At 54.7% G+C, this 25617-nt stretch overlaps 1 protein-coding gene across 1 annotated transcript in view; it reads right to left on the reverse strand.

The window, feature by feature from the left end:
- Casz1 (castor zinc finger 1) overlaps positions 1-22488 on the reverse strand; it is a 142929-nt gene extending 120441 nt beyond the window's left edge. The window contains exon 1 of the mRNA XM_071617343.1: positions 22420-22488. The gene's annotated coding sequence lies outside the window, so the exon portion shown is untranslated. The remainder of the gene's footprint in view (positions 1-22419) is intronic.
- Between the last annotated feature and the right edge of the window lie 3129 nt (positions 22489-25617).

The raw sequence follows: 25617 nt of genomic DNA on the forward strand, positions 1-25617 counted from the left end.
TCACCTCTTTCCTCCTCCTCCTCCTCCTCCTCCTCCCTGTCTTCGTCCCCCTCCTCCCCGTCCTCACCAGCCCAACTATCACTCTCAAGATTTTTTCCTATCCCCCTTTTTATCCTACTTTTTGATCGTTTCTCAGCACATATTAGAAAAAGAAGAGCCAGACCCCAAATAAAATTAGAAACCACAGTGCCCAAAACGCCCACGGGAGCCCCAGCCCGCAGCCTCGATGGAGAGGGTGATGCTACAGCACCCTGCACCCCTTCCCCACGGCCGAGCCCTCCAGAGCGCCTGTAGTGCAGTCTCAGAAAGGGACAGAAAGGCCCAGAACAGTGTTGGCTGCAGAGGCCACCTGGAACCCAGCAAGAACAGGTGAGGAGACCTGGAAAGAGGGAGGCTCTGCTGTGAAGCCAAGAGCCCTCTGGTTGCCTGGAGGGAGAAGGGAGCAGTGGGCAGAGAAAGAAGAGGCGGTCTACCGCCAGGGAGAGAGACAAGGGGACTAGAAGTCCAGGTCACGTGGTAGCTGGGAGAAGGGACAAACGTACTGGAACCAGGCAGCCCCCCCACCATTGGTCAGGTCCCTGCCTTGCAAAGTCCTGCTCCTTCCCTCCCAGAAACTCCCCAGCACGGGGGAATGAGCTTACGGGCCTCTCACAGCCTGGTTCCTAGGAGAGGGGATTAAGGATATGGCAGAGCCTCCCTGCCCTCTGGACAGTCCTGCCATCCTAGGTGGGCAGACAAGTCCCGGGGTGTCCTACAGAAAGGAAGATCGTGGGAGCTACCTCTGCTCCACATCAAGAATGGCGATCACTGGGCCCAGGGGCCTGGCACACTCCTATAGTCCCAGCAGCCTGGGAGGCTGAGGCAGGAGGATCGCACATTCAAGGACAGCCAGGGCCATTTAGCAAGACCTGGTTTCAAAATAAAATATAAAAGGGGTTGGGGACGTGGCTGTTAGTAGAGCACTTGTTGAGCATGTGTGAGGCCCGGGTTTCATCCTTAGCAAGGCAAAATAAGAAAAGAAAAAGAGTGGAGGAGACTCCCCTGCACAGGGCTCACCTGAGCCCTCCCGTCACCCCAGAGGCTCCCTCTGGATCTTTGGGTATGAAGAATGCAAAGGACGATTCTAGAACCCAGGCAGGGCTGTCGGCCTGCATACTCCCTTCCAGACCCTCCTCAAACTGGATTCCCCTGGCCTCTGATAGTAAGCCCAATCTTCAACATGCACCCCCAATTTTAGAAGGTGGCCTCAGACCCATACTGGTGAGGGCATGGGGGGCTCAAGAAGGCTCTAGAATACTGGATGGCAGAATCCTGGCCCTGTCTTGCTAAGATTCCCAAAGAAAGGAAGGAAGGAAGAACCAAAGAGAGGAAGGGGCTGGACACCCATGTCATCGTGCCCCGGTGGGAACCCAGCCCCAGCCCCATGACAGTTCCTGCCGGGTTCAGCTTCAATGGGAAGGGAACGCTCCCATCAAACACAGGCTGGGCAGGGATGCGGGCACTGAGATTAGGAATTTGGAAAACCATCTGAGGAACCCGGCCCTGGGAAGACAGCAACAGGATTTAATACCTTATCCTGGCTGTCTGGTAAACACCCTGAACCGTGCCCGCACTCCGATAGGCAGCTTCGGATCCTCAGGTGTGCCGGCGACCGGGCAGGTAGAGACAGCCGTGGGCAGAGACAGGAAGGGAGGGAATGGGGCTGGGGGAGGGGTGGGGGCGGGGCTGGCCTGGGAGGAGAGGATGGGTGGCAGCCAAGCCAGACAGTCAGTGAGACAGCTGACAGGTGCAGGGAAGCCAGGCAGGAGACGGAAGGTGAGCTGGGGGTTCAGAGCACCCAGGGATGCCGGCACCCCCCGGGGGGCTGAGCGAAACGGAGCGCAAAAGACCACAGGGTTCTGGCCTCCCTTTCTTCCAACTGAAGGGGCCACTGGGGAAGTGCTGGGCACCAGATGACAGGCCCCCCCAGACCACCCAGGACAAGGCAGCAGAGACGGGTCCTGCTTCCAGGGTGTGCTGTGGCCAGGCAGGACAGCCAAGGAAAGAGGTGCCCAGGGGTCCACTGCCCATGGTACACCACCATGGCTCTGACCCCAGCCTCAAAGTTGAGCTAAAAGCTGGCAGGTGCTGTGCCAGGCTGGGCACTCCGGGTGCCACCTGCACCACCAGGCCCAGCAGGGCGCCCGCTAATCCTCTTTTCCCATTTCCGTCTGCTCCTTGGGTAATTACAGTTGTGGGCTGAAAGGCACTTGGAGTGGAACCCCCTGCCCGATGCCTCTCGAAATCCCTGGGCACACAGCAGTGCATCTCCCCCTCTTGGAGAACTGGAAAGCATGCCCAGTGCTAAATGACGGGCCTTCCTCATTTAAATGTCCTCCTCTCTCCCTCCTTTCAGCCACACTCTCGAGCCTGCCCTCGCCTTGGCCGCCTCCCTCTCTGCCCCTCAGCTACCAGCCCAGAGCCACGAGGGCCTCCTGGGTGCTCAGAAGTGGAAGAGAGGAGGTTCAAGGCCTGTTTCCTGACCTTGACTCCTGCACACCTAACCTCATGACCCCAAGGAATCCCATCCCCAGCCCCTTGTTCCAGAAGGACCCCAAAGAAGCCTGGCTGGAGAATTTTCCTGCTCTTCCACGAACCACATGGAGTGCTGGGCCTGCTGCCACAGACAGGCCTGACCCTCAGGGGTGACCTCTGACCCGAGTCAACGCAGGCCCCCCACTGCTCCAGATGTGGCTCCCTAGGCCTAGAGGAGCCACGGAAAGAGGCTGGGAGTCTGTGCCCACCTCCTCTGCCCCAGGACCAAGTTCCCTGCAAGCCACCAGCCAAGTCCTAACACCCAAGCTCTCACTCTGCCACCAAGGGCATCCACAGGCTTTGTGCAGCTGCTGCGGGGGCTGTGACAGGCCCCTGCAGCCTGCATCCCCTGGCCTGGCTAGTATGGACAGTCTGAATCGTCTCCTTAAACACACACAAAACACACCCTACCAAGGGAGACAGAACACACTAGAGAAGCCCCACCAGACCTGGGGTTGGAGCTAGGAACCAGCACCCCGGGCTCACTGTTCCCCCCAACCCGGGCAGGCAGCCAGCAAACCCTGGGCGATACAAGCTGCCGACTCCGCCAGACATTAGAACACTTGTTGGGCTCCCTACTCTTTGGAAGCGGGTCCCCTCAATGCATCCCTTTGGGCCATTGCTGCCGATAATTTTTTAGAGATAAACAAACCGGTTTGGATAAAACAAGATCCAACCTGAATTCTTTACCCCAAACTCAAAAGGAACCTCTGCCATCAGCCCTTTCCTTCCTTCTCCACCCACATCCTTCGCTGTCTGCTTCCCTGATTCAGATCACTTGGTTTTTCTTTTTTAGTTCTGTCATCTGGCCTTTCGGTTCATGGACACCATTGGGCTGGGGACCGGCCATTCTTTCGGCTCCATTTTTGAAGGGATGCTGGCTTCCTCAGCAAGAGCCCGGGCCTGGGTCTTTCCCCTGGTTCCTTTTAGGCTCAGGGTCCTTCCTCCAGACTCTGATGGCTTCTCCTCAATCTGCAGCCCCTTTTGACAGATGGGTGTGTCCTGGACAAGGGGCCCACTTGCCCCTGGTGGACACAAAGGAGAGAGGTTGCTCATTTCCCTTGGGGGTTCACCAGGTTAATCAAGGCCCAATGTCAGGACAAGAAGGAGACCAAAGGGCCGAGGAGAAAGATGAAACCCCGAGGCCTGAGTGTCTCCCCAGTGGCTCCATGTGTGACGTTCCCACCCACGGCCAGTCACTCACGCCTGACACCCTCACCCACTGCACAGTCCCACCCAGCCAGGCCCCTGAGTGGCCTCAGCCTCTCTGTGGAGCCCTCTCTACATTTTGCCCTGAGCCAGTCTGCAACCCCTGCCAGGGTTCCCGCCTCCCAAGTCCCCATCAGTGGGGTCTCCTCAGTCCCTGTAGCTAATTTACACCCGTCAGGGTTTAAAATAGCAGAGGCATAAATGAAAAGTCCAATTTCTTCAAATTTGCATTGTAAAACCATCCTTCAACTTCCTTGAAATAAATTTTACTATTTTATTAGTGCAAACAAAATGGTAATAAAACACTAATACAGCGTCTTGTATCCAGGGGAAGAGCTAAAATTAACATAGAGCGAGCAGTGTTTGCTATTACATTCAATTACCTTTTTACTTGAGATTTACATTCTCATCCCCTTAATCTCCATAGTAGTGGCTTCAAAATCATTCCTCCCAGCCTCTGCCCTTCCGGAGCCCCCACAGCTGGAAGCCAGGCCTCCCACCCAGATGGCGCTCACCCTGGGCATGGAGCCTGCTCCTTCTCCACAGCTGCCTCCTGTCATAGGGTACCACTCCTCTCCCCTGCTCGTAATTTTCTCACGTCCCGGCCTCTCGGTACAAGGCAAGTTCAAACCAAAGGGCTCTGACCCGAGGCACATTCAGACACACAGTTATCAATAAGCAGGTGCACAGGGCACAGGCCGGGGCCTTCCTGCAGAGGTTCTGCCTGGTACTAGAGAGGGGCGGGAGCTCCTGGGAGCCCTGGGGAACTGGCATCTCTGGTTTGACAGGTTGTGGGAGAGGGTTTGCTGCATGGCACAGCTGGGGACTCTGGATGGTGGCAGAAAGCTCCAGGCGTCCTGAAGTGGGAAGAGATGAGGAACCTCCGGGTCCAGCCCTCCAGCTCCAAGTAGACAAAGCCCAGGTCTTGGGACATGGCTGCTTGTCAGTGGCAGAGGTGGGGCTGGAAACCTCTTGTCTATCTCTCTGTTCAGGGCTCTTTCCTCAATAGAAAGCAGAGGATCAGTCACCCTGAGCCACAGTCACAAAATCTGATCCCCCAAGAGGGTTTGTTTGCCTACCCTAAGAGTGGAAAAGCCTGGCACCGTGGCACACCTGTAATCGGTGACCTGGGAGGCTGAGGCAGGAGGATCACAAGTTGGAGGCCAGTCTCAGCAACTTAGTGAGACCCTATCTCAAAATAAAATAAAAAGAGCTGGGGATGTGGGTCAGTGTTTGAGCACCCCTGGGTTCAACCTCAGTAGCAAAAAGAGAAAGTAGAGGAAGCACAGCTCTGCGCTGGGACCTGGCTGGCCTCACTAGAGCCATGGGGGAGAGGAGCATGTTTCCAAGGAGCCCACAGGCTTGGTCCTGCTTCCAAATGTGTCACAGACTAGCTGGGGGACGTTGGCTCGGTAGCCTCCCCTCTCCTGGCCTCAGTTTGTCTGTACAGCAAGGTCTGTAATCCGTAGCTGTCCTCTTTGAGGGAAGGTCACAGTGACTAAAAGATCATGAGGGAACCATTCCTGAGCCAGGGGGTTGGGATCCTTATCGGGGCCACAGTGTGAGCATCTGAGTCCAGGGGAGCACACCCCAGCCCCAGGGGCTTGTCCTTGAACCCACAAACCTTTCTCTTCCTGGTCCAACCACTATGGAAGACCCACAGAATCATCTGAGCCAATGTGGTAGGAAGCATGGCCCATCGGCTCAGGCCCAGGCCACCTCATAGGAACACTCAGTTTGGGGCAGGGGACAGGGTGACACGTGAAATAATTAGATTTGAGGCTCCTCCCAAATTGTACCCATCTGGCTGTCATAACCAGGGAGAAAAGCCAGTCTCAAGGGGCACACAATCCCTCACACGAGCTCAGGTACGACCACCCACACACTCATTTACACACACTTTGTCACACACACCCACTCCCAGCCCCACCAAGGCCTTCCTGAATCTCAGTCCCGAAACGTGTTCCAGTGGACACCAGAGGGAAACACTAGTCCGGTCAGATGCAAACCCCTCCTCACCCTGAGCCCCTGGGAATTCTGAGTCCCACTGGCAGAGCGTGGCATCTGGGACTCCAGGAGGTATGGATCCTCTTTAAACCCCACCGGAAGTAAGGGCAAAGGCTGTTGGCAGTTGGGCATTATCGGTCTGAACAGAGACACCAACCCTGCCTCCTGGCTCCCATCCTGGCCACTGGCTCCAGCCCTTTCTGCCTACGTCCCTCCTCATCGCCCCCTTCACTACATGAGCCCCCCCAAAACAGCTTTCCAGTTGCACCAATAAAAGCAAAGCCCTGGGGGAGGAGGCTGGGGCAACCCCACACAGAGCTGCGCTTGGTTCGAACCGGCCTTCTGCATGTTTTCTCCTTATTTTTTTCCTCCCCACCCATCAAACAAAAGAAAGTTTGTTGTTGAGGCTCAAACCTCTCTTGGGCCTTGTCCGAGTTCTCCCTTGTTTTTCTTTTCCTTTCTATCTCCCCCCCACCCCGCCTTCCCTGCCTCCCCACCTTGAATAAATAAAGCGCCCAAAGCTGGCACCGGCTGGTAAGGAAAGTACAAACTATCTCATAATTTTATAATTTTTTTTTTCACACACTGGCCTAGGGTTTTGGGCAAAGGACAAAAGCTATTGTTGAACAGCACAACACCGAGTTCTGAGTCACCGATACGCCTCGGCTTCTCGGGATCTCATAGGTCTCTGCGGCTGGCAGAGCCGGTGAGCTCAGCGCCCTGCGGGGGCCGTGGGTGCAGCGCCCTCTCCCGTGCCCCGCCCCCACCCTGCCAGCCTCCCGCTGGGCCGCCTCGTTGGCTTCGTTGGTTTTTAATCATAGGGGGGAATTTAAATAAAATGTTGTGAAATAAAAAAACAAATCACCCTGGTCCCGGCGCCCTCACGCTGTAATTTCCATTTTGGAGGAGCACCTCTGGGCTCTGCCCGGGAAGGAGCACTGGTGCTTAGATCCAGCTCCTAAAGGCGCCTTCGCCCCGCTCCGCACTCGGGGAGCATTTTCATCCGTATGATAAACATTTTTCCATGTTTCGAAATCATCTTCGGGATGATTATTTGTATAGGTGACAGTATTTATTCCACTGTGCTACTCCTGGGCTGACACTAGGGAGAGAGAGGAGGAGTCTGTCCTTGAATGGGATCATTTAGCCACAAGACCCAGGCCCAGGGCGGCCTGTGCCCGGGCATCGAGATCACCTTGGCCAAAGGGGCCTCGCCTGGGTGCATGGTCCTGGAGGAGGGCAGGGGCTCCACCCCAACCTCGCCCATGCCCAGCCGGCCCGAACTCGGCTGCCCTCCAGCCCAGAGGGACGAGGTTCCAGCAAGGCCCTCAGCCTCCTGGTGACCTTCACTCCCAACAACTGCGCTTCCTCTCTGTAAAGCACCCTGGCAGCCAAAGGCCCCTGACATCGCCCGCTCTCTCCATTTTTATATCTGAATATCTCAAAGCACTTAGCGAAGACTTTCATTTTCTCATTACCCCAAGGAGAGGAGGTCATTCGGGGAAATGGTACAAATATTCCCATTTGTCAAAAGCAAGAAGGAAGCAAGTTAGAAGGAAAACTCTACCACTGAACTGAGCCGGGCCAGCCCCACAGAGCTCACGGGGGTCTTGCCTGCCTGTCCGTTCACCCAGGGCTTCTCCAACACACCTCAGGCGCCGGTGACCCGCGGGATGGCTCAGGGCCAAGCCCAGGTTTCCACTGCGCTGAGAATCCATCACTGCCGGGCGGCCTCAGCTCAGAGACCCTCCCACCTCATCCAGGGTCTCAACCCAACTGCACTCTCCTGCGATCATAATTTATGTAAAATACATGTTATATAAATATACCCAGTCCCCAGGCGGGGGGGCGGGGGGGACTAGAAGGAAATACATTAAATACTAAACAAGGTTGTATCTCGAGAGTGACGTTACAGGTGAATATTTTTCCCTTTATCAGTTTTCAAAAAAATGCTGAAAATATGATCCCACGATTCCGAGGGCATGAGGAAAGCACGCGTCTCGGGCTCGAGTCAGATCGACCATTCAAACCTGGCCCTCGTGCCCTGAGCCTGGATGAGCAGGCCAGCGACTGCCCCTCTCGGGGCTTATTCCTGCCAGGTCCCAGGCGGCAGAAGCACTTCCTGCCTGTGTTCTGCCCTCCGGTCACAACACAGGACTCGACACACTCCCAGTCAGCACTTGGGACCTGTCTGTTTCCTTCTTTTAATAAAATGACTATGTACAAGGGCCTCAGCTTGCTTGCTGCCCCTTGGGGACAAAAGCAAGACCCTTCACCCGCACCCTCGACTCACCTTTGCCTCTCCTCCCCCCAGCCAAGCCCAGAGCACAGACCCTGTGACGCACCTGGAAGGCGAGGAGGGGGCTCAGGGGCAAGAGAACAAGCCCCTCCTCTGCCAGGCCAGGCCCAGGCCAGCCCCCCAGGCGGCACTCGGACCTCGTGCAAACACTCGGAGGCCACGCCAGGCGGGTGATTCCTGGGTTTGCGCCTTCCTGGCAGCCGCCCTCCAGGAACAGGTGCCGGGCTGCAAAGGCCACCTGCTGATGGGGGAGGGCAAGGGCCGTGCTCCCGTCCTCAGAGGAGAGGCCAAGGAGAACCAAGATGGCGGCACTGTCCAGGAGTGGCTCTCGCCCTGGGCCAGGCAGTCAGAGCCAGTCCAGGGGCTGCCACCGAGTGTCCAAGGTGCCCACCCAAGCCTGGGTATCACAAGCCCTTCCCCTGCTTCCTGCAGAGACCTGGCCTGGAGGGGCAGTGCCTTGCTGGATTGGCAAGTGTGCTTTGGCAGACAGTTGGCGGCCACAGCGATGGACTGGGACTCTAGCTTGGCTTTGGGGGTCCTGGAGCCCAAGCACAGGGACAGGCCTGAGCCTTCCACCTGGCCACCTCCCTGGTAACAGATGGGGAGGATGGAATCCGGGCAGTGATAGCAACAACGAGAGTCACCCCTTGTTACCACATGCCAGGCCCGTGCCAAGGCCCCTGCCAGCTTTACCGCACTGAATCCTCACAACCACCCCACACGACAGGCACTATTATCCGTCCTCTTTGACAAATAAGGAAACTGAGGCTCACAAAAGTCCGTGCTATATCCAAAGTCATACTCCTAAGAACTGAAGGGCTGGGGATTTGAACCTATGGACTTAACCACTATTCTCCCGGCCAGGCTCCTACACAAGCAGACACCACTAGGCCTTTACAGAAAGGGGCCCCTAAGGCGGCATTGCCAGCCACGACAGACACATGCACCCCCAAGGAGCAGGCTATATGATTCTGCCGAAATGAGAGCTTCTTGCCTCTTGGCCCCCAAGAATAGGAAAGAGCCCACCCCTGCCCCACCAGGACACGATGGTCAAGCTGCAGAGATGCCACTATATAAATACGGGGTATGGCTGGGGACACTGAAGGACAAGGGTGACAGTGTCTCCCTCCAGGGGGTTCTTGGGAGTGTTTAAATGGGGAGGCCTACATATGCGGGGGTCTTGGCAAGTGCGTGACAGGAGTTATCCATGGGTGTGGACGTGGCGAAAGAAGAATTGTGGGGGGAGGGGCAGGGCCCCTGGCATATTCAAGCCCTCAAAATTGCCAGCCTTCTTTGCAAGCCAGGGACGATGCCAGCTCAGAATGGTGCACCTTTTCTTTCAAAATCAAAATAGGTCTCCAAGGAGCTGGACATGGTGGCCCCCACCTGTGATCCCTGTGACTCAGGAGGCTGAGGCAGGAGGATTACAAGTTTGAGATCAGCCTCAGCAACTTAGTGAGACCTTGTCTAGAAGGAAGGAAGGAAGGAAGGAAAGGAAAAGAAAAAAGAAAAAAAGGCTGGGGTGTAGCTCAGTGGTAGAGCACCCTGTGTCCATTCCCCAGTACAAAAAAAAAAAAAGTCTCTAATGGAGGCTGGACACAGGGAGGGCACTAGACAAGGACCCCACAACATGGGCTACCAGCTCCCCAATTAGCCAGGCAGGAGGTCCTGGATCGGGCAGCAGGTCCCCTGAAAGCCCGCGGAGCCCAGGAGGGTGGGGGCCCTGGGTCACCGGGGCAGACCGTCTCCAATCCTGCTGAGCACAGCACATCGCTCCATTCAGGAGCCCAGAGTGAAATGTACAGCTGGGTCTGGAGTTGATTCAGCCCTTAACTCGTTCGGGATCGCTGGCGGAGCCACCGAGGCGGCAAGGGGCTGGGAGGTGGCAACCTGGGGGAGGGGGCTCGGCCATCCAGGGGAGGGGGACAGGTCGGGACATCACCCCAGCTGCTAATGTTGATGCATACAAAAAAGAAACCGTAATTCTTTTCTAAAAACCAAAACGGGCGCTGGGAGTTCGGGGAGGGCCGGGCGAGCCTGGCTTTGGTCGGGAGTGGAGCTGGGGGAGCGTGTTTTCTACCCACTGCCAAATTCTCATTTACTGTCAGCTTCAATCCATTCGGAACTCACTGACTCCATTACCTTTTCACGGGGGAAGGAGTCTGCACAATGCAGGGGAGCTCCGCATTAGCACACAGGGCACTGGGCAATGTCCGGGAACAACACACACGTCCCTCTGGGGCCAGTGACCCCCACCCCCACTCAAAGCACCCTGGCCAGCCTGCCAGGGCCACATCTGTACTCCCCTATTTTAATACTTTGGATTTTTTTTTTAACGTGGCTTGGCCAGTGGAGCCGGGTGTGTGTGCACGCGCGAGGCAGCGTGTGTGTGTGTGTGTGTGTGTGTGTGTTTTGGGAGTGACAGGGGATCTAACTCTCCAGAAGCAGCACTTTTTAATTTTCCGGCAGCTCCAAGTCCTCCTCCTGCCCCGAAAAGGAGGGATGGGGAGAAGAAATCCAAAATAGGTTCCCAGGAAGGAGGGGTGTGGGGGGTTCATTTAAACTCATCCTGGAAACCGTTGATAATGAAGAAAATCAACATTTGGTGGTGGCCAGGGGGAGGGGAGTGTCCCTCACACCTGGGCAGTCACAGAAGCTCTTCCATAATCTTTATGAAAATAATATCAACAATTGTGACGACTGTGGTCCTGATGGCGGGATGGTGGTCCAAGTCTACTAAGCGCTTACTATGTGAGCTCAGTTAGTGACCCCAGGAACCCCAGGGGTCTGCCTCCTATCAGCCCAATCCACAGGCTGAGAGAGACAAGACCCTTGCCCAAGGTCACCAAGGCCCTCAGTGGGAGAAATGTCTAAAGCCCCATCTAACTCCAGACTGGCCATGTCGTGTGGCCCTGTCCCGAGAGAGGAAACCTGAGTAGGGACTGAAAGACAAGGTGGTCCCACCCCACGAAGGCCTTGGCTCCAGGTATGGTGCCCCCAGGGACATCTGTGGATGTCCCTGTAGCCCAGCCCCTCACTCCATGTCCATCATGGTCCCTGGGGGCTCACCCACCTGGCCGAAACCAAGAGAACTGGCTGCAGTGCTGGCAATGTTCTGTCCCCGTGTGCCCAATACAGTGGCACCAGGAGCCACACACGGCCGGGGAACAGCCGAACCTATTTTTTAATTCAAGTTAAATTGCCAGGTGGATTAGTGGCTACTGGATGGGCCGCTACAGACCCCAAACCCACCAGCTCGTCCCTCCTGGCCCAAGAGAAATTTTGAAAATACAGTGAGAGTTGGAAGCCAAGGCTCGGCCCACCAGCAAGGCCCCGCCCGTCCCCAGCACGCTGGCCTGCCTCCCTCCCCTCCCTTCCTTCCCGCCTTCCTTCCTTCTTTTCCTCCTTCCTTCCCTCTCTCTTTTCTTTCTTAGCAAAAAGCATCAATTTAATTAGATAAATCCTCCAAGCACGTGGCCGGGAGTTCGTCATGGAAATTAACCTGCCCCCAGATCTCAGATAGTGAAACAAGAACCGGGATGTTTTGGCACAGCGCAGTGAAATGGGAGAGGCCGATGGAGTTTCATACACCTCATCTTCCATAAGTGCCCCTCGCCCCTCCGGTGCCCCCCGCCCCACAGCACCCTGCCCTTGCCTCCTTAGGTCACTGCCTCTTCCCCCAGCTTTCCCTGCCTGCTGCACCCAGGCCCAGGGGCCTCCAGGACAGGCTCACTCAAGTGTAGGTGGGAAACCTTGGATCCAACCACAGCAGGGACTAAGGGGACACTGGTCATGCTCAGCCTGGCCCCACCCTCTGGCTGAGCACTGAGCCTCAAAGGTCACCCAAACCACCCGCGGACCCACCTGAGGCTGAGCCTAAGATGGCCAGGTAATTGTCATAGCCTCCCTGTGGTCCTACTGTGTGCAGCTCACTGGGCAGAGTGCAGACTGTGAAATGATGCTCAAGGTTGAAACCCAGCAGACCCGACATTAGCGACAGATACTGTTCTCTCATTGAATCCTCACAGCCACTCCACAGGGTACAAATTCCATTTTACAGACGGGGAAACAAAGGATTAGAGGATTAATCTGCCCAAGTGGGAGAAACACTCCCTTCAGCTCAGCCTGGCTCCAAATCCCATGCTCTCAGCCCTCTGCCAGGCACAGTCTCCACCACAAAGAACCCTCACATCCGGGACCCTGGGATCACCTGACCCAGAGTTAGGTGCACACAGGCAGAGACCACAGGCACCCTGAGCCAATTCCCAGGGTCTGTCCCCCACCTCTTCCCATCACAAGCCTCCTGTTCCAAACACCTCCCATGATGGATCCGCTCACCTACAGAGCTCCAGGAACGTCCACTCAGGCCACAATGAGAAAGAGAAGCAAATGGCCACAGCCCCAGTTTGGGACCGATACAGTTTACCTTCTCATTCCCTCCTGACTCATCACCTCAAATTCCAGGAGGCCCCCAAGGCAGCCAGAGAAGTAAAGCACAAAATTTAGAATTTTCAACCAATATGACACTGCCCCACACCTAATAGAGTCCTGGTCCCCAGATATATAGACAGCAAGCTCTTCCCACTTTACAGATGAGAGAAACTGAGGCACGGGCTAGTTAAGAAACCAATGCTAGAACATAAGACTTTGATCCCCAGCTCAGTGGCTCTAGAATGTATAATGTGCATGCAGCAATTCAATGAACCCCTGTTTTCCAAAACAGCCAACTGCGCCCCATAGGCTAAAACAGCTAAGTGTCCCCCATATCCTGGATGGGATCCTCCAATCTGTCTAAAAGGCAACCCCCAACCCAGCCCCACACTCCCGATGACAAGAGAGCCAACCCATAACCTGATATGAAAATGTAATGGCAGCCCCAGGCGCCGTGTCCAGGCCGAGGCTTTCTGGAATGGAATTCACAGGGGTCCCCTTTGAGACTGGTACCATATTACATAAAACCAGCTCGTCTGACATCGGGACACCGTGCACTTGACAACATGACCATGATAAATTCTTCATTACGTTTAATTACTTTCAAAGGACTTTCACGGCTATGAGCCCAGCCGACAGCCTGGACAGCCCTATGAGGGCAGTAGGGTCACAGGCCGTTTGACAAGAGAACAAACTAAGACCCAGAGAGATCAAGTGACTTGCCCAGGGTCACACAGTGATTTACCAGAGCTAGAACCAGAACAGGGTGCCCCGATGCCTCGCCTAGCCCGCCACGGTTCACGAGACCCTGAGTGGGCACAGGCACGTGGAGCCTGGCAGGGGAGTGGACAGCCGAACCTTAGCAGAGCCCTGGACCACCCCTGGCTTGCCCCATCCACCCCAGTCCCTGCCAGAGATGCAGGCACTTGACCCACAGTCTCCCCAAGGATCAGATTTCCCTGAAATTCCCAAAGGAGCCCCAGGACTAGTGGGCCCGGAAATGGCCCTCGGATAGTGAGCTGCACAGCTGAGCTCCCCGGGGCGAGGGGGGCAGGCGGAGCTGGAGACGCTGGCACAGCCCCCGTGGGTACTCTGCCAGCAATTAGTGCTGGGGAAGGGTGCCAGCCCGGCAGAGCGCATTCCCCCACCCCTTCTTCTCATTTACACACGCGCACGATCACACACACACACACACACACACACACACACACACAGAAGCTCACCCACCCAGAGCCCAGCAGCGGAGGCAGTTCAGCTTCCTTTCGGTAAATCTCGTCAGCAAGGCGCACGCAGGGCATGCAATTTGGCCATTACTGCTCTTATACAAGAGCAAAGCAGAATCCACCCGCCATTAACCCGTCCCGCTCCCTCTGGGCTCCACACCAGCTCAGTCACCAGCCTTCACCTCCGACTCCCACACACCCTCTGCAAGCTCCCCAGAAGTTGCTTTCCAAAAGAAATTCAGAGTTGAAATTTTTTTTTTTTTTTGTTTCAACTCTGGTAAGTCAAATCTGAATTGTGCTGTCCTTCATGCCCACCTCTCTCCCGATGGTTGGAGCATGACCTTGGCTAACACCCTTCCTCGAACATCCGAGGAATCCTAGCGGAGGTAAGCCAGAGGAGGGGACCACTGCCTTGGACCTGGCCTGGGGCATCTGCCCGAGCAGGTGTGGTTCTACAGAGGGTGACCTGCAGGCTGGCTCCTGCCTCATCTATGGGCCCCTAGGTGACACCTGATGGCACTCTCCTCTCCCAGGACTGAGGCAGGCCAGTGGAAGTGGACAGGTTTTGCCTCCTCTTTCCTGCTGCCCCATCCCACAGAACTGGAAGGAAGCCCACCAGGGCAAGGGACCCTGGAGGGTCCTTAGGCCGGGCTTATAAGATCTGTGAAACCCCTCAAAGTATAAGCAGTATTTATGCTTATGAGATTTTTTTTATTAAGAAGATTCTCAAAGGGGGCACATAAACTAAGAAGGGGAAGTGCACAGCTCAGAGACCCCCTCAAGCACTCAGCAGTGCCTCATGCCCAGGTGGCCAAGGATGGAGCAGGCAGAGACCCGGCTGGACTCGCTTCCTCTTGCCTGCAAGTGTCCCTGGACAGCTGTCTTGCCCCTCGGGAGCTGCCCTCCCGGCCTCACCCTCACTTTGCCTGAGAGCTGGTTGCGGGAGGGCCAGCCTGGGATCTGGGCCATGTGCCTGGGCAGGGCTGCCAGCCCAGCGAGCAGAGCAAATGCACAGCGGAGCCCACCCGCGGGGAGGGGAGGGAAGCCAGCGGCCAAGCGGCCGCTCGCTGCCTTGGAGAACCGAGCAGATCCTCTAAGCCACCTAGTGTCCAGAGCTGAGCTCTAGCTGCTGCTCTGGCCCTCTGGCTTTCCAGTGCGGCCACTGCGGGGGTGGGGACGGGATCCCTAGGGGACAGTAAGGTGGGGGCCTAGAGCAGGACAAGGCTCCTCCATCCCGTTCTGGGCCTTCTTCAAAAGTCTGAGGCCTGGAGGTTGGGGACATGATGCCCAGGAGGAATGAAAGGCCCCAAAACACCAGTCCATACCCCACACACAGGTAGGACTGGTCCCTGCACCCCTCCTCCTGACCCTCAGCAAATCACCCTATCCTGGAGATCCCCGTGTGTGTCAGCTCAGACAACCTATCCCACCTGAGGCATCTCGGGGTCCCCCCACCCCAGCCTCTAGGCCTCCTGCAGGGCCTCCACACCCCGAGGCCCTGTGAGCCCCACCTCCCACCCCTCCTCTGCTCTCTCTTTTCTCTGTGTCCTCAACACTCCTCTCACCTTGAGAAGTGTTAGGATTACCCAGCATTTACACTCAATGCTCTTCTTTATTCCTTAAGACTTATTAAGAATGATAATGAGTTCCGAAGGAGCTCTGCTGTCCCTGCCTCTCTCTCTCTCTCTCTCCTCTCTCTCTCTTCTCTATCCTTCTCTCTCTCTCTCCTTACCGCCCCCCACCCCGCTCTCTTTCTCTACGTGTCTGTTCCACCAAAGACACACAGGACAAATCCAGACCGAAAGGGAGAGAAAATTTCCAACAACATGGAACAAGGGCACTTGAGGATTTATATTCAGTAAATCCATCTGTCTTCTGCCCTCTTCCTACTTGTCCTCAGTTTTTGTGATTAAACAAACAAACCAAAAAAGCCATCAGCTCCCCCTTCCCTCCTCACAGTGCAGGACACCCCTCACTCTATGGGACTCGGGACAGGGAGCAGCAGAAGGCGCCGGCTTGCCTGCCAAACCCCGTCCATGAGCAGCTCTTCAACGGCTGATTAATTTTTGCAGAATTTATGACAAGCTTCATCTTCCCCCCCTAAAGCTGCGGCCACAGGACCACAGCAACTTAAGTTGGTGAACTTGATGGGGGACGAGTTGGGGGCCTCCCCCTCCCTGGCAGCTCGTTGCCGCTGGAACCACAGCAGCCGGGTGACAGATGGAAGACATGCAGATGCCACCGCCCAGACAGGAGACAGACCCGCTCCCAGAAGAGCGTGGCACCAGAGGGGAGATCGCGGGGCAGCCTGAGCCACACAGCCCTTCTGACTGTTCGGGGCTTTTAAATTTGAAAATAAGGAGGCCAGGGACAGTGAACAGAGAGGCAACCGCCCTGGCAAGGACGCCGAGGCTTTGCGCCCAACAAACCACACCACGCATCCCGGGCAGAGGGACTGGCCTTATCGGTCTGCCGGGCTGCCCTTCAGAGAAAGGGAAGAACAGATCCTAATGAAATTACGGTTTTTAAAATGTCTATAAATTAAATCTATCTCCCTCTCTCTGTGACTCTCCCCCCAGCTCCCTCCTCTGCCCGGCTTGCTGGTTCTCCTCTCCTCCGTTCTCCCTGCTCGTGTCTGTTTTTCTGATATAGACATCAAGAGGTTACGGGCTCAATTACAGCCCTGCTGGAGTCTCAGCATCAGACTTGCCTGGCCTCCTCTGCTCCTCTTCAGAAACCAGATACCAAATAAATCTCTCTTCTTTATATTTTGACTGTTGATGGCAAAAGCCTAAAGATTCATTCTGTCAACTCGCAGTCTTTTTTGCACTTAGTTCAGATGGGAGGAAAATATTCTTTTGAATCGTGTCTGAGGACAACGTGATGCTTTGCTATCTGGCTCTCCCCTTTTCGAAGGACACACACAAAACCTTGGTCATATGTGAAACGCTTAAAAGTGGGGGGAGGATCGCAGGAGTGTGCTTGATGTGTGTCCAGAGGGGAGGGCAGAAGGCGGCTGAGCATGCTAGCAGAAACATCTAGCAAATTCCTAAAGTTAAAGGGTGACATCATAAGGCTTCTGGTAGCAAAGGTCCATCTGAAAAGCACAGGACATAAAAAGTGGTTTCTTAAAAAAAAAAAAACATGGCCTCTACTGTCACTATGCAGGTACAGAAGACCAATAGGCTGCCTATCTAATCTGACATCCCCAAAGGGTATCCCACCAGAAAAAGGAAAAAGTAAAAAAAAAAAAAATCCAAGCAGAGTTGATCATCCCATAGCTGTTGATTCTTAAGAAGGAGAAAACACTTCAAGTTGGAGGTTTGAAAGGGAAAAAATAAAAAATAAAAACCCCACCAGGATTCTGGAAATATTAACCAGAGGGAATCCCAAAAGCTACGCCTCCAGGAAAAAGCACTTAAGACAAAGGCCGCAGAAAGCTGAAGAAGGTGAGTCGAAAAGGAAAACTTTGTCTTTCCAATGAACTAGACTGGGAAAAAAGAAGGGCGCCGGGCGACACAGACTACCAACTCGTTCATTCTGTCCAGTAAACAATTTAATTAAATTCTGCCAAATACAGGAGAAATAATCATTTTGGAGTGCTTCCCCCAAACTCAAAAGCAAATTCCTGCAGGTTCCTCCCGGCCATGCCACCACCTCCCTGCCTCCACTCTGAGCGACCTGCAGACCTGCAGTGGACAGCCAGCCCGGGCGGGACCACACTGCTCAGGGCTGCCAGATGACAACTCTGAGGTCTGAAAGCTGACACTCAGCTCTCAGAAGAAATGGGGGGGAAATAAGCTTGTTGACTTCTTGCTTAAAGTATTTTCTTGTTCTTAACTCATGTTCTTATGTCACTGGGCTAAAAAGGAGAGAGTCAGAGAGAGAGAGAGAGAAGGTGAGAGAGACAGAGAGAGAGAAAGAGAGGAAAAGGGAGAGAGAGGGAGAGAAGAGATATGACTTTCCTTGAATGATCTGTTTAACCTAAGCCAGAGGAAAAAAAAGAAAGTCATTAATTACTTATGTGAGCTATTGCTTCAGAAAGACAATAAACCTGCCCGGTCGCCATGGATATGACATATTTGCTCTGAAAACAACACAATAATTAGCAAAGGGGAAAGATACAAGGAGAATATGCAAACTCCTGAGTTTAAAGCCACAGTGCTCTTTTTACTCCTAAGCCCCTGCTCTGTTTGCAATCCAAATCAAACAAAAATTTAAAATATAGCAAAGAGGGAAATAATAGGAATGACTCCTCTCTCCTCCTCTGAGCTGAAAGGCAACCACCATTCCACCCACCCCCTCCAAAATAAGATAATATAAAAGAGAAGCAGGAGGGCTGAAGGGTGTGGGGGGGTCAAGTATTGCCTATGTTTTCTTTCCTATAACAGGGGTGGAGTCTTGGGTTGTGTGTGTGTGTGTGTGGTTTTATTTTAAGTGTACTCTTATTTAGTATTGGACCTTCTGGTCGGATATAAATTTATTTGTGAAAGCCAAATGCCCTGTATGGCTCACCCCTCCCCAACGTAATGGAAATGTGAAATGGGGGGGGTGGGTCTAGTTGAAGAAGCAAAGCTGTCTATTCAGAGAACACCAGTTCTGTACAGGGACAGCCACTCCCCCTACCTCCAAGAAAATGGAACCTGGGCCTTACTTTAATATTAAAAATGCATTAAATGGTTTTACCTACAACTTAGTCCCGGAGGATCATTAGGAATGCAATCGCTTTGTATCATATCTGTCAGCATGATAAATATCTGAGCCAGAGTAGGTTCGCAATTTTTCAGTGTCAAAAACCATGATAATTTTTTTCTGCTTTAGTTTCTTCATTCACTGTATCCCCCCCCCCAAAAAAAAATTCACCAAAGTCACAAGTCTACAGAAAAAATACCTGAGCAGAGAAGAGGACAGAAGAAGGAAAAGTTGATACACTCTGACACACCAGACAGAGGTTACTGGTATTCTCTTAAAAAGCAAGGAAAATAGGACTTTTAAATATTTGTATATTTTCAAAAAAATAAATTAATTAAAGCACTCCATTAACTTTGAGTAAAAACTGCTTTCCCCCTCTTCCCAGAGGCTAATTTTCCAAAAACAGATGGTCAGGATCTAAAAGAGAAGCAAGTATACCTCAACCCCCACAGGCAGAGAAATCTAACTTTGAACTTCTTTTTAAATTAAAGTGGGGGGGGCTAGATAAACTATTAATAAGTCTGAAAAATGAACTGAGTTTTGTTTTTCTTATTCAAAAAATCCTTTAAACACAAGGAGAGCAGATATAAATGGGGAGGTTCATATTTAACTGACTTTTCTATTTTTTTAAACAATAGTTGTTTTTTTTTTTTTTTTAAAGATTGGACTCTTTGATCTTGAAAGAATTTTGCTCTTCTATGATGGGGGGAAAGGGGTGGTGGTGAAATGATCTGTTTTAAATGATGATGCAACTTAGGGATCAAAGCCTTCTCTTCCTGCTAGCCATAATAAGCTGTACTTGCCACAAAGCGTGAGTCTCCCGGGCTCCTCTCCTTCGTCAGAAGGAAGTAAAATGCGCCGAGACTCAGAGCAAGACTCGAAGTCTCAGCAAGGTGCAAAGTCTAAAAAACAAAACAAAACAAAAAAGGGCAGGGGGAAAAAGAGGGAGGCACTGCCCCTTTAAACGTTTTAGTGCATATGGAGTTTGATTTCTGAAAGAGATCAGTTTAACATCTCCATAGAAACCAGCAACAGATTATCATCAACAGAATAAATAACTAGTCTAATAAATTAAACAGGAGGCATAAGATCGCTGGAAACCTGATTACTGAAGTTCAACAATATTCCCCATAAACTCTCGTTAACCGCCTCTAAGGTGGCTAACAAGATGGGGGGGGGGGGGGTCATCTCTCCAATTCGCTGTGTTCCTGGGAGAGAGACGGTAGCCGCGGCCGGGAAGGGAGAAGTTCTCTACAGAATCAAGAGCTCCAGAAAGGGGCAAACCGTAAAAGTCAAAAGTTTGGCAACTGGGAAAGCAGCTGGGGACCGGGGGAGTTGGTGCGGGTCGCGGGAGATGGCGCGGGTCGCGACGACCGCCCCGGACGCACCGCCTCTCAGCCACCAGGGCGCAAACCCGGCGCTTTGCGCTCAAGCGCCGAATGGCCCAGCGCCCCCTCCGGGCACGTGGAGCGCAGCCCGGGCGCAGCCCCCGGGGACCAACTACCCCCCCACCAAGCCCGGCGCAGCTGCTCCTGCTCAGCCGGGACAGCTCTCTTTAGGACGGCGGTGTGTGTGTGTGTGTGTGTGTGTGTGTGTGTGTACGCGCGCGCTCCCGCGCGCGTGTCATGGGGGGGGGGGGGGGAACCAATGTTACCCAGCGGTCTGTTTTCCAGTCCTCTCGCACGCTCTGCCCGTGCGCCTGTACTCGCTTAGAGGCGTCCTAAATTTACCAACTTTGGCCAACAACTACCCGATCTTTCTCTCCCACCCGCACCCACGTCTGCGAGTGTACAGGCTGTGGGCGCACAACCACACACACTGAGGGCCGTGTCCCCAGACTCCGCTGGAGCAGCGACGCAGACCCCCGCCAGTCTCCCAGATCCAGCGGGGTTTGGGGGAGCGCCGGCCCAAAAGAGGAGTATTACTGTTGCTTCCTTGGTGGATAAATTTTACGCACAGGCACACGTACCGGACCCGCACCTTCCCAGCTTGATGGGAAGGAGGTCCACGTCGCACCCAGGCCCGCTTCCCAAGCTGAGCCTGTGTCAGGAAAAACTTATGCGGAGGGAGAAGCGGCCCCCAGCCTCCCTCCGCACTCCACTCCTCCCCCAACTCGGGATCCGGGTCTGGGATGACTTGGAAGAATCTGCGCCCACCCCCAAGAGAAAAATCTATTATTATGATCTTAATCTACGCCCCCAAAGTGTCCCTCCCGCTGTGATTGACGGCGCATACACCTGTTCCCCTCGCGGAGGAGCTTCCAAAGCTGGGGACACATATTCGCCCAACCGCTCCGCAGCCGCCAGCGCCCGCCGTCCGCCCGCCCGCGCCGGCAGCCCCCGCCCGCGGCCCCAGCGCGCCCCTGCCGGCACCTTGCAACCCCAGAGGCCGCCCCCCTCCCCTCCTAGGCCCGACTCGGCGGCCCTCTAGCTCCGGGCCGCGCTGGCTTCGCAAAGAGAGAGAAAGAACAGAAAGCAAAACTTCCTGGCGGCCGACGGTCATCAGCTGCACATTCTGCAAATGCCACCGAGTAAAAATAAACCGGCCGCCGCTCCGCCCGGCCGGCTCACCCCGAGCGCACGACTCGGCCCCCTGCCCCGGCAGCTACAGGACTATCCGTCTGACCCAATCCTCCATTCCCGCGCACCCCTTGCAGCCCCGCTCCCCAACACTATTCCGCCAGCCACCATGCGCTCCTTTGCCAAGAAGCCAGAACCCAAAAGACGGGGTGGTCCAACCATTTCCCCTTTAGTGTCCCCTGAGCCCAAACAAGCTACTCTTCTCTCTGTCCTCCACCAGGTGCCTATTTCAGCCCTGTGCTCTCGGATTCAGGGTTCTTCCTCCCCAAATGCTAAGCCCCCAGATCACCCTCTGCCCACCTTGGAGCACACACCCTTCCAGACCCTCCTCCCACCGCTGCAGAAGCCCCCGGGATCGCATCGCTCCACCCGCCAGCTGGCCTGCCAGGCCAGCGTCCCACGTTCCCGGGCGCAACTTCTCTCCCCGCGCACACAACAGCCGCCGCAACTCCCCGGAACTTTTTCCCAGACCCAGGCGGGCTTCGGCCAACAGCCCAGCGGCTTTGAGTCGGTGCTTTGACTCTCTGTGTCCGTGCCCAGCGTTGCCAGCCTGCGCCCGGGGAGGCTGGGGGGTGGGGGAGAGAGCGAGAAGCGCCACTTGCCGCGCCTGGAGCAGCGCACTTGAGATAAACTTCCAGGCAAAGATGAAAAAGGGGGCGCCGCTCCCCCCATCCAACAAACCTCTTGCCTTGGTTTTCTCATCCCGGGCACCCCTTGGCACCCTGAGCCTAAGCGAACACTGCCTACCTCTGCCGGAAGCACACACACCCCGGTGTCGGGGTACAAGAGCCGGCTGAAGGGGATCCCCACCCGCCCCTTCCCTTGGGCAAAGTCTTGCAAAGTCACCCCAGCGCCCCTCACCCCTGCCTCCTTCTCTGCCCTGGAGAGCGCACGACCCCCTTGTCGCTGGGGGTTGGGGTGCGTAGGGAAAGGAATGATCACCCAGTATTGGCGAACACCTGCCCCCCCCCGGGAGCCCACAGCGCTGGGGGCGCCCCCACCCTATTTGCAAAGTCGTGCACTCGAACCTGGCACCTCCCCCTCTTCTCCCCTACCCCGCCGCCCCCTCAGTTGGAGTAAGTGACCCCCAGGAGCAGCAGCCCTCCCCTCCCCAGGAGCCGCGCGCCGGGCATTCCCCTGGCCACAGCGGGCGACGCGCCACCCCATGCCGGGGTGCCAGCCCTCCGTGCCCCCTGCCTCCGCACGGCCGGAGTTGGGTGGCAGCCGCCGCTCGCAAGCTGGCTGGCTCTCTCGCTCGCTCGCTCGCCCGCTCCCGGCTGCAAGCGGCAGCCCCGGGGGTGGGGGGCTGCACCCGGGCAGGGGGCGAAGCGGAGAGGCGCCCCGAGAGGCCCGCGGAGCTGGGGAACAGGGGAGCCCGCAGCGGAGGGAGCGCCGAGTCTCTTACCTGCACTTGGGGCGGCTTTGGGTGACTTTCCAAGTCCGGGGGAAAAATGTGTGTGTGTTTGGGATGGAGCGCCGCGGGCGCGCATGCGCTGCCCAAAGTTGCCGGATCCCGGATTTTTCGCTCCCAGTCTCCGCTCTCGCCCGCTGTGATTATGGAATTCTCCGCGGCCGAGCGGGCGAGTGGGTGGCATGCAAAACCCGGGCCGGATCGCGGGGCCGGGTTCCGCTCCACCCTCACACCCCGAGACCTTCCCCTCCCGGATTCTTCCCACCCACCGCCCCGGCTGGGCTCGGCGTGTGCGCAGCGAGACGCGGCCTGCAGAGCAGCTTCTGAGCGCGCCGCTCCCTTTTGCGGCTCCCAAAGGTTTCCACACCCCGCTACTGAGTGGAGTTGAGGTTGGGGCAGAAGAGAGAAAGGATGGGGGTGCTTTACTTTTCATCTGTTCCGAACCCCGAGAGACCCCGAGCTTGGTTCCCACTTTTCCACTTGGTTCTTTGCAAGTGAAAATATTAGAATCGTCGAAACCAAAGGAACGCAGTGTTTTCACTGTTGGATGTCCTCTTTGCACTTATTCTTTGCAAGGGGGTTTTCGTTCGATCTCTTGTGCAAGAAGTAAATCCTACGTGAGTAAGAAAGGCTGTGCAGAATGAACCTTACACGGGGAGGGGCAGATAATGAACATTAAAACGAATAATATTGCAGAGAGTGAAAGGACCCAAAGAAAATAGAACAAGGCAGTAGAGCAGTGTCTCTGGAGAACTACCTCCCAAACCCAGCTCTCAGAGAGCCTCTTTGAGGGGTACTGTAATATTCCACCAAAGGAAAACCCACTCCTCCTCACGCCCACCCTTCCCACCTCCCAGTTGGCTTGAGTTGGCTACTCTGAGTTGAGCTTAGGGGTCAGCATCTGTCGAAACCCTGGTCCTGCCTTTCCCAGCCAGGCCACCCCATCCCAGGACTGAGCTACTCAAGGTACCTATTTCCCTTCTGCACAAAGCCAGGATGAAAATAATGTGAGACCTTCAGAAAGGGGGAGAACACCTGGATGATGAGATCAAGAAGAAATTGACCATGATAGTAAACTAAATAGATGAATGATCAGCTGAATAAATGAATAAAAATTCAAAGTATGGCCCACAGCTTAGAGATGTGCTCGACACCATGCATTAGACTAAGAGGAAATGCCACAGGCTGGTAAAACATTGCCGTGGGCTGGGAGACTTGGGGGCCTATTCTGCAAGGCTCCAGCCAAGCTCTCAGCACTGGAAGTGACCCCACAGCCTTGCGTAATGGTCCACGACAGACATCTGCTGGGATGTGTTCCATGCCCTGCCTTAAGCTGACAGTTAATTGGTCCAGCGGCAAATGGACAGAGCGTTGGACTCTCTGGCCCTCTGGCCCTGAAGTGGCAGGACTTGCCCTATCCCCTAATGAAGCCTGCACATTTGGGCATGGAGGCAATCAGGCTCCTTGGGTATGCAGTGTCAGCTGCTGACTTCAGAGGGGCTAGGAAAGAAACCAGCTCAAAAAACCTAGCTCCTAACTTCCTGGAATAGGTCTGGGGATCGGTGCAGAATTTGTTCATACAGGAAGGCCAGAATTAGGGTTTAGACACCTGTCAAGTCCCTCCTCATCCCCACAATTAACAGAAAGCAGCAACACATCAATGATGAGCAGACCCCATGGACTACGGGCCTGCTTCTCTCCATTCCTACCCCCCACCATCAAAGGCATCCTTAATCCCCAGGGGCTGGGTGCTGCTCCCTCATCTATAAGACCCTTGTACTCAGTGATGGCAGAGACTCCAAACTCAATCCTGCCATTCCTCAAGAGAAATTGAGAGGTGCCAAAGTTGGCCTTCTAACTTTTGGCTCGCAGCTCACTCCATTCCTGAGGCAGTGTCTAGAAGCAGTGAACAGCTCGGGATTTGGGGTCAGCCCCCAGCCACTGACCAACAGGGTGACCTTGAGTAAGGCATTTGACCCCTGCATGCCTCAGTTGTCTCAACAATAAAATGGGGATAATAATAGTACCTACTGCCTGTGATTGAGAAGCTAAAATGAGTTAATGCAAGAAAAGGGCTCAGGCCAAGACACTGATCAATAAGTGCTAGTAATTGTCATTGCTCCTGGGGACATCCAGTGCTCCCTCTACTTCTCATTTTTTTCCTGTCCTCTCTGCATTCCTTCTTTTCCATTTTTTCCCCTCCCCCTCCAGCAACCGTCCTTCATGCCTTCAATCATCTGGCCAGTGTCTGCTATGTCCCAGTAAAGGGTGGGCTCTACCAGTGGTGGAGACAAGGCTGAGCCAGACAGGACCCTGCCCGGGAGAGCTGGTCCCAGACTCGGCTAGCTTCTCCAGGACTGTCCCCCTTTCTCTATCAGGCTCCCCCTTTTCTACTGCTGTAAGCCCCCCCCCCCAACTCTTTTCCACCCTCCCTCCCTACAGTATCACCGAGTTATGTCTCACCACCAAATTTTCCTTAAACTACTTTACTATTTCCTCCATTTTTTGGGTCAGATGCTTCCCAACCCCCTCTCCCCCAGGAGACTTTCAGCCTTTTCTGGGAGACCCTCACCTCTGGGGAGTGGAAACAGCACCGGGCTGGAGGAGCAAAGTGAAAAATGAAGTCTCCTCTGGCCTCCCGACTCAAGAGTACAAGGAAGCAGGGGCTTGGAGAGGCCTCTGGCCTCCATCCCTTCTTGCACCTCCACTGCTTGGTTCTTCCCCAGCCCCCGAGGGACTGAGACCACATGCTCTTTCTCCTTATTTTCTACAGTTTAGTATTTCCTGAGCTCCCCCTAAAACCAAATCCCAACTCTTAATGGTCAGCAAGTCCTCCAACATGTGGTCACTGCATGCTCTGGGCCTCACCTCCCTCTATCCTTCCCCTTGGTCACACTGGCTTCTTCTATCTTGGAAACACCAAGCTTATCCCCACCTCAGGGCCTTTGCACTTGCTGTGCCTCTGTTTAGGAAGCCCTTTTGGCAGCCTTCTCACTTCCAGTGGAACTCCATTGATTGTTCCTCTCTCCCCTCCTCAGGAGGGCTTGTTTTTGTTTATTTATTTTTTTTTCTTTTGGCAGTACTGGAGATCAAACTCAGAGCTTCTCAATGCCAGACAACTGCTCTACAAACTGAGCTACATCCCCAGCCCATTTTATTTTTTACTTTAAGACAGGTTCTTGTTAAGTTGTG

Source organism: Marmota flaviventris, chromosome 10, assembly GCF_047511675.1.
Source record: "Marmota flaviventris isolate mMarFla1 chromosome 10, mMarFla1.hap1, whole genome shotgun sequence".
NCBI lineage: Eukaryota > Metazoa > Chordata > Mammalia > Rodentia > Sciuridae > Marmota > Marmota flaviventris.